The following is a 20,947-nucleotide window of genomic DNA, read 5'->3' on the forward strand; positions in this document are numbered from 1 at the left end:
AATTCCCTAGTGATTTCAGTACGGGCAAATAATGCCAGACCTTTATCTTGTCACCAAAATCTCACACATTTCATGCATAGTTCAAATACCCTTTTTTTCTTTGCCTGCTAGCTGTTCGTCTTAATAAAACAGCCAAAATGTAATGAATGCTTACTAGTATATGATTCATTTTATGTATTTATCTTGTTTAGTCCTTACAAATATCTTGTGAAGTAGGTACCATTATTTTCCTTGTTTTAACTCTGATAAAACTGAAGCTTTGACAGATTAGTGCTGTTTTTCAAGATCACTTAACTGGGGGACTGTGGAACCAGGAGTCAGATTCAAGTCCAGCTAACTCAAAGTCCACAATCTTAACCACCTCTGAAAATGCTTCTCATTTCAGGCACCAATAAAAATCTTACCACACATGTCCAAACCTAGGTTTGATCAGAATTTTCCAGCTTCCTTGAACAATCCCAATTGTCAGCTCCCAAATGCTCTCTCGGTGCCTAGAAGCTGGTAAAACAGGATCGTTCACCTCCTCTGTTCAGCTCAGCTGGCGCTGTCTTCCTGGGCACTTGTTTCTCCAACCCCATCTTTCATTCTGTGCCTTAGTTTTTCTCTCAGCGTTATGTTGTTTCAGGCTTCCAAATGTTTACTCTTACAGAGGCCATCTGCTAAGAATTCCATTTATACTTCTTCCCCAACTCCTACTCTTCTACTAAAATTTAGCTAAAGGTTTTACTTCTTTTAAAGCAGTAATTCTACCATCACTCCAGGCAATGATTTGATTCCAGATTTGATGTTTCTCGGCCATGCTCACATAATATCAAAGGCATATCTGTCACCTTCCATCACCTTCCATATGTATTATAATTACATGTTGTATTAAAACACCCTCTCCCTCATCCCTCTGTGAACCCCTTAAAGTAACTTTCTTACTCATTTTTGTATCCTACTTTTTAGTATAATAACTGGCTATCGATAAAGGTTTTATGGATCAATAAATTTACTATACTCTCCAAATACCATGATCTCTGCCCTTGTCATTCTCAAATGACCCTTCCCTATGGAAAAAATGAAATAAGTAGAATTCTCCAGTTGTGTATCCATCTTGACCTCATATTTCTTATACTTCTTCCCTGAGCACCTGTCAACAACTCATCTACAGCTAACTCCTTCAACCATGAGCATGATAGGAAAAAAAATAAGAAAAAGTCGAAGATGCAAGTAATTGGAATCCCAAAAAGAAAGAAGAAGATGGATCAGAAACAAGATTTAAACAGATATGACCAATAATTTCCCAAAGATGACTAAAGATATCCACTCACATATCAAGGATCCATAAACCACAAGAAGAATAAATACACACACACACACACACACAAACTTGGCACATCATAGTCAACCTATTGAACATCAAAGATAAAGAAAAATTTAAAGAGAGGTGGGAGTAGTGTGGGAGCAGCAAACATATATGCTGGCATTGCCACACCAGTCCAAGGCTTTCCCCTTAGTAAGCCCTGCCTCTAATGCCCAGACTCCAAAACCGTTGCACTTACTAACTAGGACCTGCAGGGGGCGGCAGCAGAGGCCCAGGGGCTAGGTGGGAGAAGCTCTTAGAGTTATAACCCCCCCATCTCTGCTCAGGGACTGAAAAGTAGCAGCCCACACCTAGAGGCACCTCCTACCAGCTCCTCCAGCCTTGGGTCTACATCATAAACATCCTTGAAAGAAAGATGGTCAAGTCATAGGGCCCAATGTCTCCTGACCTGTCCCCACAGGTCCTCAGAGAGGGCTCAGTCTCCAGCTCTGGGGGCTGAGGGGGCCCCCAGGAAAGTTCCTGGTGCTATTCCCCAGGAAAGCCTCGGGGACGGGCATGGCATGTGACTCCTAGGGCCAGCCATGGGAGTTGCTTCCAGCTGGCCGGTGGTCAGGCCCCCTCCAGGTGCCCCAGGCCAGGCCGGGGCTGCAGTTCCTCAAGGATCTGATGTTAACCCTGGCGCCCCTGGTGTCTAAACTTCTTAGGGAGCAAGCAGACCTCAGACCAGCAGAGCTCATGGTTCAGGGAGTGTAGTCAAAGCTCATTGCTTTTAAATCTTGCTGGGCAAATACTTCAATTTATCCATTAATCCAAAGTTAACATCCCCCCCCCACCCCTAACCCCGCCCACCCCAGCCCCAGACACTTGAACCTGGACCTGGGGATAGAAAGAGCAGGATAACACAGCCCTGGCCCTGAGGGAGACCACAGATGCCTTCCTTTCATCCTGGTCCCGGGCTTTCTGGTCTTCACCTCAATCCCGGGGTCTTTTTTCTGCCTCCGCTGTAATTCTAAGTGTGCCTTTCCTTTTACTTTTATTTAGAATCTAGGCACTTTACTTTTTTTTCTGATTTAGCTGTAGTTCTTCACATGATTCTTCAGTTGTAGTTCGCTGTCATATCTAACATTATGACACTAGTGAAAACAAATGGAAACCTCATTAAAATGGACTGGGGAGGCCAGAAGGGGGCGCTCTCAGACAGTACCACTCCCTGTCAAGGACGGGGAAACACTGTCAATTACAAACCCCAACAAGAGTTGTCAACAGGAAAGAAGAATCATTCACTTGGGCCCCAACAGACACAGGTCCTAAAAAAGCCAACTAGCCCAGTAACTCAGCCAATGAGAAACCATCATCTCCCCGAACTCACCTAATTCCAATGGAGTTTCGCTCTAAACAACCCCTGCCAACTTCCTCCTTTTTCTCCATAAAATAACTTTTCTCTCCTTTGCTTGACTTGCCTATTACTTGCCATAGTTTGTTTCTTCCAAGTTTCAATTCTTTACTGTCCTGGAACAAACCATTTTTGCTGGAGAAATAACGGACTTTTATTTTTAAGTTCAACATGCTGAAGTGCTAAATTCTGTATGGTATGGCCTCTGATACTGCTTGTGAAGACAGAGTAAGGGAGAAACTAATACTAATATACAGTTACATTTTACACTAGTTACTGTGAATTATGGAATGCCAGTTAATCACTAAGGTATCCCATAGTACTGCAACCTCTTGGAATACATCCAATTGGTAATTTGCTCGATTGATCCCAGATTAAATAGATACATTTAAGAGAATACAAAATAACAAATTTGATAAAAGAAAAACAAAACTCAAACAAGTAAGTGAACATTAAAGAAACTGAAACAGTGGCCAAAGATTTCTCCTTCCAAAAAGCTGTAGGCCGAGAATGTTTAGCAGATAAGTTGTACAAAGCTGACCAGCAGCATATTGCATGTGGCTAGAGTGTGGAATCATGATTCCAAAACCACATGATAGCCCTGGCTGGTGTGGCTCAGTGGACTGAGTGCCCGTCTTGGTTGTGGGCCAGGTCCCTGGCTGGAGGCACAAGAGAAGCAACTGATTGATGTGTCTCTCACACATCGATGTTTCTCTCTCTCTTTTCCTCTCCCTTCTCCCTCTCTCTAAAAATAAATAAATCTTTTTTAAAAATCAGATAATAACATTAGAAAAAGAAAAACGTATATACTCATTTTACTTATGAATTTGAGTATAAAACTTTTAAAAATACCTAAATCCAATAGTACATTTCAAAATTACACTTTATAGAGTTTATCCCAAGAATGTAACTATGGTTTAGCTTTTAAAAATCTATCATCAGTTTAAGCCCTGGATGGTGTAGCTAAATGGGTTGAGCACAGGACTGTGAACCAGACGATCACAGTTTGATTCCCAGTCAATGCACATGCCTGGGTTTCAGGCCAGTTCCCAGCAGGGGACACATGAGAGGCAACCATACATTGATGTTTCTCTCCTCCTCTCCTTCCCTTCCCCTCTAAAGATAAATAAATAAAATCTTTTAAAAAATCTATCAGTTTGATTCACCCTATTAATACATTGATATATAAAACTGAGATAATTGTGGTAAATGATGCAAAAAAGTCTTTGAAAAAGATAAATAGTATTTATTTAAAATTCATAAAAGTTTAAGAAATAAAGGGAACTTACATAGCTTGGTGAACCAACAGCATAATTACACATAGGAAACTAACTTTAAATATGTTCCCTCACAAAATTAGAAATAAAGTAAGACTGACCTCTATCACTACCACTGGTTAACAGGTTATCAGAGGTACTGGCAAACTGTTTTTAAAAAGGATGGAGGGAGGAGGGAAGGATGGAAGGAAGGAAGGAAGGAAGGATGGAAGGAAGGACATTATCATGCTTTTTATTATTACCGTGCGCCAGCAATTTTAAACTATGTCATTGGTTAAATACTACTTTCCCTGTCTTGGCATGCCATTGTTGCAGCACATTTTAACTCCCCACTAATTCTCAGTTTTTCATAATAATGTCTGAGATTTGAGATCTAGATTATTATTGTGTGTTATATGTACACTACATAACTTCTTTTTCAAGATAAGTTAATAACCAGATATACTACAATTGCTTACCTCTACATTTGTTTGGGTTGGTTTCAATAATCACCCCCCATTATTTTTAGATCTATACTTCTAAGTTGGTTAACGAAGTCTGAGGTTTGAGGTCTAGATTATTGCTATTATGTTATATTTATAGCATATATTGCCTCTTTCAAGTTTAGTTGGACTTCCAGTCAAGATGGCAGCATATGTAAACATGGCTCTCTCCTCCTCCCACAAACACATCAAAATTACGGCTAAACTACAGAACAGCCATCATTCAGAACTGCCTGAAATCCAGCTGAGTGAAACTCCTACAACTATGGAATTAAAGAAGTTAGTTGCATAACCATATCAATTGTGACGATCGCAGAGCTTTATTTTCTATACTTTCCCATTTTTAAAAAAATTAATGTTATCGATTATGCTATTACAGTTGTCCCAGTTTTTCCCTCTTTGCCCCTCTCTATCTGGTCCCCACCCCATTTCCTCTGGCAATCTCTCCCCTTAGTTCACATCCATGTGTCATGTATGTAAGTTCTTTGGCTACTCTATTTCCTGTACTGTTTTTAAACTCCCCCTGTCTATTCTGTACCTACCAATTTGTGCTTCTCAGTCCCCACACCTTTGCTCCCATTCTTCTGCCCCTTCTCACTCCCCACTGATAACCCTCCAAATGATCTCCAAATCTATGATTCTGTTTCTGTTCTGCTTGTTCGCTTAGTTGTTTTTTAGATTCAGTTGTTGACTATACTTTCCCACTTTTGAGCTCTTAACTCTGCTTCATCTATCAAAAATTGTATCAGGAAAACAATGCTATCACATTATAAAATGTTTTTCTTTTACTCTTCTACAAAAAAAATACAGCTTAGTTCAGTATAAAGTTTGGAAATTAAAATCCTGTCTTATTTATGACTTTACAGATCTTCCTGATTATCCTCTGGTGTTTAATGCTGCAAAAATAATCTCAGGTCAGCCTGATTTTCATTACTTTGTAATCAACCTATTTTCTGACCTTTGTTCTGACAAAAAAAAAAAACAAAACATTATCCTAATATTTGAAATATCTTGCAAGCATGTGTTGGTACAGGTCTCTTGCAATTTATCTTTACCTGGAATGCAGTAAGTTTTCTCAAGCTATATGCAGACAAGAGAGATTTGGGATTGGTTTAAAGTGGTACTAATTAGAAGCTACTAAAATGTAATTGTCGGAATAAGAACTAGAAGGGGAAATTTACTTGGAGGGGAGCTTAAGTTTCCCAAAGGGAATCTGATAATAGGAGAGGAATTCCTATTTTTAATTTTTAAATTTCAGGAAATTTCTACTACTAATTTTGTTCTTGGCACTGCATGGTTATGTGGTGATATCCTTGTTGTATTAGCTCGGTTAGACAATACTACTGATCATAAGTTGAGATAGGAAATTAATGGAGGTGAATCATTGGCCAATGTTTAAGGAAGCCCCAGCTTCCCTGGTTATCATATTGGTTTTGATCATTTCACAAGTTTCAGATAATAACCCTAACAAGAAGGAACAATGGCAGAAAACTGAAGAAGCAACCATAAAAATGTTATAAATAGGAATTTCCTACACAGAAATGCAGATTAAATACAATAATAATCCATTTTTCTTACCATACATCTTACATATCAGGAAGAAAATAAAAATTACCTGAGAGTAGAAAGTAAAAATTAAAACTAGAAAACAATTTACAACAAGTACAGAAAAATGATAATATTCTTACTATAATTTAAAGATGCTTTAACTACCATATATATATATTGGATACTTAAATGTACCAAATATAAATTGAAAAAAGAAGATATAAAATGCTGAAAAATAAAAGTGGATCAGAAACACGAAAAATACTCAACCTCACAAGTAAGCAAGGTAATACCAAATAAAAGAAGACACAAACTTCTATCATGCAGGTTCCATAGCTGTAACAAATGTAGCACTATGGTGGAAAATATTTGGTAACGGGGGAGGCTGTTCATTTGTGGGGACTGAGGGCACATCTGAAATCTATCTCCCTCTCAGTTTTGCTCTATACCTAAAACAGCTTTAAACAATAATGTCCCTTAAAAAATTCCTATTGTCAAAGATACATGATATTCAAATTAAATTCAGATGATAATATCAAATTATTGTTGGGTTTCTTAAGTTGAAAACATACCTGGTATCACTTTAATTAATCTGACACCGTTTGGAAAGCAATTTGGTAATATTTATTAAGGGTCATTGGTACATGTGTGGTCTTAAAGGACCATAAGGGACAAATGTCTTTAGTATATTGTGGTAATCAAAGTAGGCTACATTTTTGAGAATGTTTCATAAGGACATATTGTGAAATGAAGACAAAGGTCTTTACCACAGTTATTGACAATGAAACATTTCGAAATTCCCTAAACATTTGGGAAAAAGATTAAGTAATCATGATCCATATAACAGCATAGTGTAAGTCAATAAAGTGATTTTTACATAAATTTTTAAGCCAAGGAAAAATGCAAGGCTAAAATGAAAAAGATATAAAACTGCATAAATGTAATGCAACATTAAGTATATAAAAAATAAAATATTTGTAATGGCATATATAAAAGATTAAAGGAAAATACACCAAAATGTTGCCTTTGGTTGTTTCTGGGCATTGATTATAGATAATAATTTTCTTTTTCTTTTATGTCATCTATTTTTTCCATATGAGCATGTTTAACTTCTTTTAATTATAACAATTTAACTGTGGATTATTTTAGGTTTTCTATGTAGATGAAATAATTCCTTTCCAACCCTCATTCTTTTCATTTCTTCTTGTATTATCATGTTGGCTATGATCTCTAATTCAATGTTGAATGCAAACAGTGATGGCAGGCACTTTTATAGTTTTTCTGATCTTAAAGAATCTGTTTTCAGGGTTTCAGTAATTTTCCTTTTATCCCCCAGATTGCTTATACACTGCTTATATTCAATAGCTGTCAAATTGTATCAAATAGATTTATCTGTTAAAAAAACATAAGTTTTCTTCTTTAAGCAGATGATATGAAAAATTACATTGACTGGTTTTCTTGACTCAACCTTTCACAGAAGCAACAAACTCAACTTGGTAATAATATAGTAACTTTTTCCTCCATAGTTAGATTTTTTGGAAGGCATTATGTAGGATGTGTTTATTGCATATTCTATAGAGCGACTGACTCATTTGAAAGGATGATAGATACCAAATATTATTGGAAATGTTTCTAATTTTATTTCAAGTAAATTCTTTCCCAATATTATTTTACAGTGGAATACTGACCATAATGGTCATTTGTGTCAGTAACAAAATATGTTGTTTTTCTTAAATAAAAGTGGTGAGCCCTTCACTTCTGTGCCTTTCCCCACATGGTTACTATAAAGAGAAGGTCCTGCATGATTAAATTTTGAGTGCTAATGTTCTAGGGTTTCACATGTATGCTAATAAATGAGATCACCCTACAATTTTCCTTTCTTGTACCATCCTTGTCAAAATTATGCTAGTGTCATAAGTTAAATCAGGAATATTTCCCTCCTTATCTATATTCAGGAATAACTTGCTTACGATTAGAGGTTTTTTTTTTTAATGTTCAATAAAACTTGCTTCAGAGCCATCTGGAGTTGGTATTTTTTCTCTGTGAAAGGATTTTATCTTAGTTTCTTAACATAAGTTTTTCTAAGAATTTTTTTATGTCATCTATTTGGAGTATATTGGCATAAAGTTGTTTCTAATAGCCAAAAGTTTGCTAAAGGTTTGTGAAATGTATTAATCTTTCAAAAATCCAGGTTTAGTCTCATCAATCCTTTCTATTGTCAGTTTGTTTGCCATTTCATTAATTACTATTCTTATCTTTATTATTTTCTTCCTACATTTTCTTTGAGGTTTTTATCTTTGCGATTCTTTCTCTAACATCCTGATTTGGATACTTAGCTCATTGATTTAGCCCTTATGTAAATAATTAAGGCTCAAAATCACCTTCTAGATAATACTTTAGATTTATCAAACAATGTTAGATACAGAATTGCTTTTATATTACCCAATACAAATATTTTAAAATTTACAGTATGAGTTATTTGACACATTGGCAATTAGCAATATGCTTTTATCAATTTCCAAACATGGAATTTTCTAATTACTTGTTGTCTGTGATTTCTAACCATATACTATAATCAAGAAATGGAGTCAGAACATTTGAAAATTGTTGAAACTTGCTTTTTATAGCCCAGCATGGAGTTGATTTTCTAAATTTATGCATTCTATAGTTGTAGAATCCTGGGCAACTTATTATCCTATACCGATCTACATTATTATTAAATTTTTAATAGCTTAATTATTGAGAAAGGTATTTAAAATCTCTCATTATGATTGTGAGTTGTCTGTTTTTTCTTTTCATTAAGTCAATTTTCATTTTATATATTTTGAGTTTATGCTATCAGACAGCTTCACAGTAAATTAAAGGTTTTACTGCCATGGAGGGCCTCTCATCTCACATCAATGCCTCTGACTTTAAAGTCTATTTTCCTGATACTAATAAAACTAAGTTAATTTTGGTTATTATTTGCATGGAGTATGTTTCCTCATCCTTTACTTCCCACTTTTTTGTATCTTTATATTTAAGTGTGTTTCTTATGTATAACTATTTTTAAGCCTTTAATTTTAAAATAATTACAGACTTATAGGAAGTTGAAAAGACATTACAGAGAGGTTTTCTGGACCTTCACCCATCTTCACCCAAGAGCTCCATCTTACATAACCAGAGCACAACATCAAAACCAGGAGACCGACACTGATCCAATGTATGTGTAGCTCTATGTCATTTTATCACATGTGTAGTTTTGTGTCACTACCACTGCCATCAAGATACAGAACAGTTGCATCATCACAAAGATCTAAACAGACAAGTGCACGAGATGACTTAGCCAACTGAAGTCAGGCAGCCTTTGTCAGCACTCTCCCAAGCTCCCCGCAGTGCGGCACAATGGCTTAGACAGGAAGGGGTCGTGTTGGCGACGCACTAGGACTAAGTTCAGGAATGTTTGGTTCTAAGGGTCCAAATGATGTCAGTAGCACTTTGTCTCTGCTCCCCATCATGGTGGCTTCATTGTCAGGTAGGCTTTCTTTATGTGGTAGAAGAGAGGGCTACAGGGAGCTTCTGGTTCCCACCATCTACAGAGAGTCCATTCTAGAGAAAGAGCTAGGCTCTCTTTACCTCAGTCTCCAGACGAAATACTAAAAGGACACTGAGTCCCATCCCTACTTTGAACCAATCACTATATCTAGGGAATGAGAGCTTTGGTTGCCCAGACTGGGTAGCAGGCCAGCCCTCTATGGTATGGAAAGTGGTACCCCATCATTTTAGGTCACTCCCCGTGGCCACCAGAATCCCATGGTCAAGAAGTGAGGCCACTCCACAGCTGCCCCTGCACAGTGGTTTTAACACAGGGCCTGGATGGAGAGTCGCTGTTTTACAGTCTCCTGGAGAAGCAACTGTTCTCGGGGCTTAATGCTTCCCTTCTACCAGGAGGGTTCTCAGACCTACATCTTGAGCACTAATCTCACCACCGAATGTCAGACCTGGCATTCATCACTATCTATTGGACTACTTCCCTGAGAAGTTGCATTATCACCTCGGTTTAACATGTCTAAATCCAAGCTAATCATTTTCCCACCCCACCAGCTTCTCCTCAGGATTTTATTTCAGGCAATGATTCCATCATTTTTCAGCCTCCTAAATATAAAACTCTGGAGACATTCTCAGTTCCTCCTATCGAGTGCCTTCTGCAATGTCTTCCCAACTTGTCCTTTGCTTTCCCACTGCTGCTTCTGATTTCCAGACTCCTACAGTAACGGTCACTCTCGTTCTAACCTCTACCTATCCAACTAACTATACACTGATATCAGATTAATCTTCTTAAAATATTGTTCCACTTGCACTTCCAAAATTAAACACAAAATCAATTTTCTTTATAATTCATAAGATATAGTCCAATACTTAGCCTGGTATTTTAATATCTATTATAATCTGGCTCCAACCCACTTTTCCAATCTACTTGATTATTATTTGCTTATACAAACCCCACCATCCAGCCAAGCTGATGTCCTCAACATTCCCCATAAATACCATGTCCATCTAAACTCTCCTCTTGTGCTTTGTTTATACTGATTTCCTTCCTTGAATGCTTTCCTCATTTCTTTCTCCACAGCGAAGTCCCACCTCTTTTCTTTGTGACCCGCCTCAAATTTCACTTGTCCCTGAACCTTTCTTTACAACCTCGGCAACGTGCTGGCTCCTCCCCTACGGGCAGCCTGGCTACTATTTGTTTAGTAACAAAATGGGAGCCCCTCCCCTCTGTGGTCAAATGAGCCACTGTGTGCCACAGGCCTGCTCAGCAATAATCTCAGATCCCAGGACACCACTCTCCAAGCCAGGTAACACACTAGAAATCTCCAGATCTAAAACCTGTCTTGTTACCAAAAGCCAGATGCATGGTGAGGGCAAGTTTGTGTACCAGCGTGGTCATTGAGTTGCAGCTCTTCTCTGCCCCCAAGAGTGCTAGCACGCTCCATATCGCTGAACTTCTGCTTTGTATTTTTCCTCAGCTCTCCACTTTTTTTGGAAAATGGAGCCCAGCTGTGTACCTCAACCCACTTCTCCATGACCTCAGAATCTTGCTAAGCTCTTGTCTGAGACTCACTCTCAACAGACCTCACTCACAGAGGATACTGCCACCACTTACATAGCTCCCCTTTTCTATTTATGTTATTGCAAGTAACGTAAGGGATTTGCCTTATTTGACTTTGTATCCTCTGCAACTGGCACAAAGTAAGTCTGAGTCATGTTTTTTTTTAACCTTCCCCTCCAAAAAAAAATCTCTAGTTAAATGAGATCTCCATGAACATTTGAGCTAATATGAAACCCTCCCCTTTTGTCCTGTCTCTTTGGACGTGGTAAAACGGACAGTTAATTCCCCATCAAGGAGCAGTTCTCACTGTTTGAGTCTTGCCCAGACTCTTCTTCCTTGTCAGCTTCTACCACTGACTTCCCAGAATGCCTCACAGTCAGGAATGAGTCATGACATTCAGCATTTGCTGTCTCACACTGACATGTGTTTGGATGGGTCTGAGAGTGAAAGTTGTCATCTGATTTCTTGGACTCCTATCGCATGGCCTAGTGCCCTGAAAACACCAGACAGTCAGTAAAGTTTTGTTGTGGGTTTACTGTATAAACCTGAAATGCCCCGTTGTCTTCTAGTCTTGTAGTGATAGATTCCTGACATATCTTCTTATTCCTGACTATGTCCCTGGATTGTACCAGATTCAAATACCTCCTCTAGATGTGGGGAACTCTCAGTGCACTTTCCTAAGAGCTTTACAAAACTTTTTATTGCAATTATAACTGTACACTACCAAGAACGATTGGATTTATAAAAAGAAAATTAATAGTTCTTTTTAATATGCAAAAATAATCAAGTAATAATAAAGGCCTTTCCTTTTGAAATTTCTGGATAAATTAACCTTTATTTCTGTCTTATCTATTTTATATGTCTTTCAGACGTGGTCTAAAAGCCTATTGTTACACCCTTCTCTGACTAATATTATCTTATAAGGTAAGAATTATATTATATCTGTCATTTGGTCCACAGAGTCAACACAGATTATTAAAGCAGTCATTTAATTTTACAAGTAGTAGTTAGAGCCCCAATGAATTATGTAGGTATAATGTGAAAGTATAATAAAGTTGCTCTGACTTTAATCAAGTTATTATTAGAAACCTTATTTTAGAGTTTAGTTTTAATTATCTTGAAATAACAAAAATGATTATGCCTATTTTTGAGGGAAAGATGAAGGGACTAAACTATTTTTTGCCAGAAAAGAAAAAAGAACCTGAAAGGTGACTTGATATGACTCTTCCAGGATGTAAGGGTCACTGTAAAGAGGGCAGTGGCCACATTGTAGCCATGGTCATGCAGTGAACCCATAGAACTGGTGATGGACCCAACACTGGCAGTTTTGAAAAAGCAAGAACTGCGGCTGCATTTGTTGCCAAGTTGGAAGTCAGATGCCCTCTCCTCCTGCCAGACTAACAGAACAGAGACATCATCTAAGTCCTTCCAACTTCCACAGACACAGAGAGGGGGCAGAATGAGGCAGAACGAAGGGGCTGAACTGCATCCTGGTCTGAGGCTGAAACCTCCATTCTGCATCTCCTGCCTTGTTGCCCAGCTGCCTGGAGTTGAGAGACACTCTCCCAACCTAATTCCCTCCCCAGTTCTGTCAGGGTTTAAACATCTTCGATACACGATGATACTGAAAAGCCAGTTTTTATTTTAACTCATCTATCTTACTTTAAGTCTGGCAACAAATGTTATTTATTTCCCATATGCACGAAGGAAATGGGATTAAATTGCTCCAGGGAGATATTTAGAATATCCACAAAGAACAATGTACCGACTGCAAAGTTTGCTGGCTGCTAGGAGAGGTCACTGGGAGGAATTAGACAATCTGTTTCTAGAACCAGGCTGGAGGAAAAAATACAGGCCAGGACCTGAGCTGGCCTCCCTAGTGGGAGGCTGAAGGTCCCTTCCCACCCTCCAATGCATCAAAATTTCCGTAATTAGGTTAAAAACGCAAGAGTTTAAATGCCTAAGTCCCCAAAGTCAGCTAATGGTGCTATTTTGCAGTCTTTTACTTATTCAACAGATTATTTTATTAACATATTCTAAGGACTGAGATACTTTAAACTTGGATTTCATTTTCAGTACTGCACTAAGGTCAACAATCCTGAATTCCTACTGAGAACTCTTGGAAAGATTTTCTAGAGTCTTCTCGTTTGTAAAAAAAAATCAGTAAATTTCCATTCATTTCCATTTTGGACCACATTCTTTCTCCTCTGATGCTTTCTTCCTGCAATTATGTCTTCTTGTTAAAACAACATTTCTCTTTGCTTATTCGCTGCTTCCAACATGTCCTTTAAAAGGCAAACACACACTTCCCAGAACCTGCCATTCTGTAACAACTGTCTTATGTCCGTCCTCGCTCTCATACTTGTCACACATGTGTCTTCCATTTCTTACCCTCATTCATTGTTCAGTTACAATGTAGGCTTTACTCCCTCCATTCAGTAGATGTGCCAACTTAGTAGATGTACTAATCCACAATGATTGCCACTTAGAAAGGTGTTTTCCTAAGTCCTTTTCCTCCTTTAGACCTTGGGTACAAGGTACATCTCACTCCTTGGCAGTGACTCTGCCTTTTGCTCTGTGACATGGCATTCAGTGGATCCTCCGTCCATCTGTCTCTTCTCCATCTCTGTGCTGATCCTTTTCCTCCTCTCACTTCTTAGCTATTGACATGTCTCAGGACTCATCTTCACCCCTCTGCCATTTTTCCTTCACACCCTTAATTCTTCCTAGGAACACACCCACTCTCAAGGCTTAATTGACCCATTTCTGCGTCTGCCTTCCAGGTTTCATCTCCAGCCCTAACCTGTCACCTAGTTTAATATTTTTGGTTGCCCAGTTCTGTCAGGGAAAGCTCCATTTTACAATTTCTCAGAGAAGGAAATTCAAATGTATCTTTCACTCTTTTTCCTAATCTCTACACTACCCCTTGTTCCTAATATTTAGTAATTTGAAAGCCCACTCTTTCAGAGATGGGCTGCACCAACTCAGGGCGACTCACAGAAGCAGGTGTTCTGGGGTCATAAGATGCGAGTGTGGGGAAGGGAGCATTACCAGTCTGTAGAGTATCAGCCTACAGAGATTCATTGCTCAGACTGAGTCATCGGAAGTCTCAGAGGTAAGAATATACATCGAGACAGAAAGTCAAGTTGGCATAGATGGTAGGTAGAAAATAGACAGGGGGAGGGTAAGAATAGTACAGGAAATGTGGAAGCCAAAGAACTTATATGTATGACCCATGGACATGAACTAAAGGGGCGGAATGTGGATGGGAGGGGTTGTGCAGGGTGGAGGGGAGTGAAGGAGGGAAAATGGGACAATTGTAATAGCATAATCAATAAAATATATTAAAATAGAGAAGAAAAAAAGTCGAGTTGGCACAAATTTAAAAGTTTCATGGTATTGAACTGGCCAGTAGCAGGAGAAACAGGTGCTTACTTTGGTAAGTTGCCAGCATGCACATAATTTTACACGCCCACTTTGGAAAGAAATTTTAGAGACTCTCCTACAAATGTAAATGCATGCACTCTAAGACCCAGCATCATTAAGAATTTCATCACAGCATGGTTAATAATATTAAAATATTGGAAAGAATATAGCTGTCCCAATGAGGGAATGCTTTTATAAACTCATATCAATTATTCTAGAACACTGTGCAGAAGCACAGGATTGAGGTACCTGTGCACTAATACAGAAATCTCTCCAAAGACACAGTGGTGGCTGTAAAGAAAAAAGGCTTGCTGCAGAATGACACATGTATCCTTCCTGTAAATTAATTCACATACATAAACAACACTGAAACACTAAATGTCTTTACAGGACTAAGTAAATCCACAATTCTGTAACAAATAGAAAATCTAAATAGCAAACCGATAAGAAGGATTATTTCTGGGGAAGTGGGAGAGGACCGACCGAGGCGGGGAAGGTGGTCGAAGAGGACTTTATCCTTATTGTCAATGTAATTGTTTTTAGAATAAGAAAACTCTTATGTTTGTATTAATTGTGTTATTATTAGAAAGACAGATGAGAGGAGGGGGTGAGAAAAAGAGAGAGAGGGAAAAAAGGGGAGAGAGAGAGAGCACTCAAGGACACGCACCAGCCAGCCAGACACAAGAGGAACCAGAGGATACAGCAAAGGTAGAAAATGGAATGGCCAGAAATGAGCCAGGGAACAGGTGGGTCAAAGGACAGTTAAGGCACTGGTTCTGCAGACATAGCCTGTCCACTGCAGTGTTCCTGCAACATATTTTGCAGCATATTTGGCAGACCCAGAAGTGTCCTTAAAGGAACCAGGTTGTATTGGAAAGAGTGGCCACTGCAGACAGGGTTGGTAGGACCAGCAGAAGGAAATGGGGCCAGCAAAGCAGTGGCTGACTAGTGTCTGGCTCTGGTGCAGTGCAGATAACCTTTAGGTCACAGCCATGGTTAGCTAGAAAGAGGTCTAGTCAATGGGCAGGAGACTTGGTACAACCCACAGACAAGAAAGGCTGTGGTATGGCCAGTGGGTGCATGTTCCCTTGTACAGAAGGAAGGAACTATTCTACAGAGCCAGCATTAGGTGCAAATTTCAGGGATAATAGTTAATGAGTTTTGTTATCTCCGTGGGAGTTTGAAATACCTGTTGCTTTTTACCTTGCTTTTATCTTGGATACTTTAGGTTGTTTGCTAGTCAGTCCTGATATGAGGTAATGCTTTGACCGTAATACCTTCTTACATTTCTCCCTGATTCTTACTGGCAGTCAGGTTCTTCCTCCACTTGGATTATTACAATAGCCTAAAAAATGGCTTCACTATCTCCTCATTGCAATGCATGCTATATATCACTGCCAAATTAATTTTCTTAAAACATCACTTGCCTCTTATTAATTCACTTAAGAAATGGCAGTGGTCCTCTTTCGTCTGCAGCCTACCACAACCTGCATCAGGTTCAAACTCCTCTGTTTCTCTCTAAAAGTGCTAGGTAATATGAGTCTATGAGTCATGCCTTTTTTAGCTAATGCTAACCCCCAGGCTATCCATAACTTGCATCGCCAATTCCTCGAACACTGGAGTTCAGCCTCCAAGTTCATTCCTTCAAAAGTACAGAATGCCTGCGGTAGACATCAGATTGGTCTTTCCATGAATCAGATTCCACGTGTACCCTCAAATCATGTACATTACTGTCATCCGGAGAAAATTGTTAGGTTTTCACTGTTTCTCACCGAATGTCCACTTCCTGTCTGAAACCAAAGGAATCAGGCCATTTATGTTCCTTCCGCAACCTCACCCAAACCACTGTTTCACCCTTCAATTCAGGTCAGGCTCCTTACGCACGCCATTCTTGTGCCTTCGCTCCTACTAGCAGCCAACGTCACAGAAGCTCTCCCCACTCCTCCATCTACCCAGATTCTACATATACCTGCTTCAGGTTGCATTCCTGTCATGTAGCGTTTTCTAATTACTTCAGCCTATGAAAGCTGATTCAGCCGCTAAATTCCTCCAGTATGTACATAAGTCAAAAAATAACACTAGTATATATTTTATTGTTCTTCATGATTTCATGTGCACATGTATTCACCTTCCCAGTGTAAGTACCTTAGAAGGAAAATATCATATCTTTAATTCTATGGTATTTTTTAAGCTTTTTACACAGTGCCTTGTTATAGTCAACACTGAGTACTAGATGATGAACTGACTTGATATATCCTATCTTGTGCACAATTATTACTTATAGACTATATAAACCAGGACTTTATTGGTGGTACATGGTAGTAACCCAAACCAAATTGACTTAATTGAAAAGGAATTTGATGGATGATTGGATAAAACAGTTGTGGTACATATACACAATGGAATATTACTTGGACATAAGAAAGAATGGAGTCTTACCATTATCGACAACATGGATGGACCTAGAGAGTATTATGCCAAGTGAAATAAGTCAGTCATAGAAAGACAAATACCATATGATTTCACTTATATGTAGAATCTAAAAAACAAACTAAATGAACAAGCAAAACAGAAACAGACTCATAGATATGGAGAACAAATTGGTGGTTGCCAGATAGCAAGAGGTTTGGGGGACTAGGTGAAAAAGATGAAGGGATTAAGAAGTACAATTTGGCAATTATAAATGTAGCTACAAGGATGTGAAGTACAGCATAGGAAATATGTCAATAATATTTTAACAACTATGTATGGTGCCAAGAGGGCATTAGACTTATTGGGGGGGTCACTTTGTAAATTACAGAAATGGCTAATCACTATGCTATACACCTGAAACTAAAATAATATTGAATGTCAGCTGTAATTGAAAATGAAAAAAAGAAAAAGAAATAAAATAAAGGGATTTGATTCACTCAACTGAACTTGTAGGTGTAATTTGACTTAAGGCAAAGCTGGGTGTACGTGTTCCAATAATATCATTAAGAATCAATCTCTCTGCAATTGCATTAAAACAATAAAAAAAACCCTAAGGATAAATTTAATCAAGAAGGTGAAAGACCTATACGCTGAAAGCTATAAGACATGGATGAAAGAAATTTTAAAGACACAAATAAATGAGAGCTATTCATGTTCACGTGTTAGAAGAATACTGTTAAAACATCCACACCACCCGAAGCTGTACACAGATTCAGTAAGACCCCTGTCAAACTCCAGTGGCACTTTCTACAAAAATGGAACAAACAATCCTATAATTCCTGTGGTACCACAGAAGATCATGAGCACTCAGAACAATCTTAAGAAGAACAAAGCCAGAGGCATCACATTCTCTAATTTAGAACTATGTTACAATGCTGTATTAATCAAAACACTAAGATATTATCATAAAAATAGTCATATAGATTAATGGAACAGTCTAGAGAGCTCAGAAGTAAACCCACACATATACGGTCAATTAATTTCTGAAAAAGCAGTCTATAACACACAATGAAGAAAGGACAGTCTCTTCAATAAATGGTGCTGGGAAAACTGAACGACTAAACTAAACATGCAAAAAAATGAGACTGGACCACTATCTTAAACCATAAACAAAACATTAACTCAAAATGGATTAAATCCCTGGCTGGGTGGCTCAGCTGGTTGGAGTGTCAGCCTGTGCACCAAGAGGCTGTGGGTTTTATTTCCAACCAGGGTACATACCTACATTGTGGTTTTGTCCCAAGTCAGGACATATACAGGAGGCAAACAATCTATGTCTGTCTGTCTGTCTCTCCCCCACTTTCTCTCTCTCTCAAATCAGTAATCATATCCTTTGGTAAGGATGTTTTTAAAAAATGAATTAAAGACTTGAATATAAGACCTGGAACCATGAACTCCTAGAAAAAAACATAGACACTAAGCTCTTCGACACTGATCTTGATGATGATTTTGTTGAATCTGACACCAAAAGCAAAAAGCAATAAAACAAAAAATAAAAAAGTGGGATGATAAACTAAAAAGCTTCTGTACAGCAAAGGGAACCATCAACAAAATAAAAAGGCAACCTACAGAATAGGAAAAAATACAAGTTGTATATCTAATAAAAGGTAAAAGTTCAAAATATATGAAGAACTCATATGACTCAATAGCAAAAAAAAAAAAACAATCCAATTAAAAATGGACAGAGGATCTGAATAGATATTTTCATAAGAATGAAATCTTGCCATTTGCAACAACATGAATGGAACTTCAGGGCATTATGCAAAGTGAAATAAGTCAGAGAAAGAAACACTGTGTGATCTCATATGTGGACTATAAAAGAAAAAACTAAGTTCATAGATCCAGAAAACAGATTGGTGATTGCTGTAGGAGGGGCAGGGATGAGGGTAGTGTGAAACAGGTGAAGAAAGCCAAAAGGTGCCAACTTTGAGTTATAAAATAAGGAAGTCGTGGGGATGCGATGCACAGCATGACAATGACAGTTAATAATACGGCCTGGCATATTTGTAAGTTGCTAAGAGAATAAATCTTCAGAGTTCTCATCACAAGAAAAAAGATCTGTCACTATGCATGATGACAGATGTTAGACTTAGTGGAGTGATCATTTTGCAATATATACAAATATCAAATCACTATGTTGTGCACCTGAAATTAATATAATGCTGAATGTCAATAAAAATAAAATTTAAAAAATAACCAGTCTTTCTCAATCCCTTCATTCTGATGTCCTGTGGGTTGGCTCTCAGGCAGTCTATTGACAATGAGTAGCAAAGGCAGCTCCCCAAAACTCCAGGCTTTGATTTTATCACTGTAGAAAACTGGAAACTCTTAAGATTAGCCTGGAATATATAAAACTGCATAAGTCAAAAATTGTTGAGTAATGGCAATTTCATATGTTTCAGCCTAATAGTTCCAGAAAAGAAAAGATCCAAGGCCTAAAATTTATTGGTTCAACTTAGATTTTTATAGTATTAAACCAATCACTGTGGCAACTAGAATGTAATAATTTTATCGGCCATGTCTGAGTCATATGTCCACCCATGAGCCATGTGACAGCAGGTAAGAGAAGACTGATTTCTCAAAGGAAATGTAAAGTGCTATCATCAGAAAAGGAAGAATAAAAACAAAGGAGGTAAAACGCCAGATGCCCACAGTGCGTATAATAGACACCAAATACAAGGTAAGAAAGCCTAAAGTTCGGGGAACCCCCCTTGCACAGGCTCCATCTGAGACCATCTGGTACTTTTTTTTAAAGAAGGGGCCCCAAATTATATAAGCTCTAAGACCAACAAACCCCAGAATTGCACTAACAAAAACACTCAAAACTATTTGTAAATTAACAAACAAGTGTTCCTGATGTATTTGTACTTCTGCCTGTTTTTAGCGTAAATAAACCATTTGTTAGATAGTTTATTCACTAAATTCTTCACAATAACTTAATCTCTCTTGACGCTAACAGAAAATAACCTGATTATTCCCTTCCGATCTCCCCAATGTCTCAGAACTCGGCATCTTAATGTATTTTTCTTTGCCTCTATCCCAGACTCACACAGGTTAAGGTCCTTTTTCATTTTTGCCCCTCCTTGAGCTTTACTCCAAGAAAAAACCTCCCTCCCATCTTCTTCTTTCATGAGAGGCCAGTCCAGATTGAGATGGGCATCTCTGGGTCCCACTGTGGCTTCTTACAACACCGATTTGAAAAAACTTACCAAGTTGCTGAGATTCACTCAAAACTAGTGTTTGTTGGCTTAGAATTAATTCCAAACCAAAATGAATTCCCTAAAATTGCCATTAAAAAAAACACAAACCTTACGGTGAATCTTATATTGGAGTGAATTTAGGATGTGACTTGGGTCAAAGCCATAAATATATGGAGGACCCACTAATGGAGCTGTGCAAAAATGTGGTCTGGATAAACCAGAAAACATGCCCTTGCTGGAATTTCCAACTGCATCTATCCTTCTGTCTGGCAGTGAGACAGCCCCAGGAATGTAAATGCATGCTGTTTTGAATGTGGGGGAAGGTGAGGGAACTAAGCCTGCCTGCTGCTATTCTGATTACAGCATTTGTCCCTGGGAGAGACAGCTCTGGGATGAATGCTATATTTCTCCATTCTCAGGAAAATGGCTTGGGTTGCACCTTCAAATGACAGTTTCTGCTTAATCCCCCTGTAGGTTTCCAAATCTGTAGTCCTTCAGATGTGGCACAGAGTTTGACCCATTTTCCTCCTCCCTCCACCTACTGCATGAAATATGACATAGCAACATGGCGGTACAATTGTGTTGCAGGGTTTTTTGTTTTTTCATTTGTTGAAATTGTCTCTAGGCAGAAGTGGCGGGTGGCATGGGGGAAGTAGAAACCAGATGGTTGTAGCTGGAGTAGAAACCTACTACTGAGGTCCTTTGAGATGCTCAAATCTGGTGGCAGTCATATATTCCCCTGCAGGGAAAGGGG

Source organism: Artibeus jamaicensis, unplaced genomic scaffold (assembly GCF_021234435.1).
Source record: "Artibeus jamaicensis isolate MK-2021 breed Jamaican fruit bat unplaced genomic scaffold, CSHL_Jam_final scaffold_369, whole genome shotgun sequence".
NCBI lineage: Eukaryota > Metazoa > Chordata > Mammalia > Chiroptera > Phyllostomidae > Artibeus > Artibeus jamaicensis.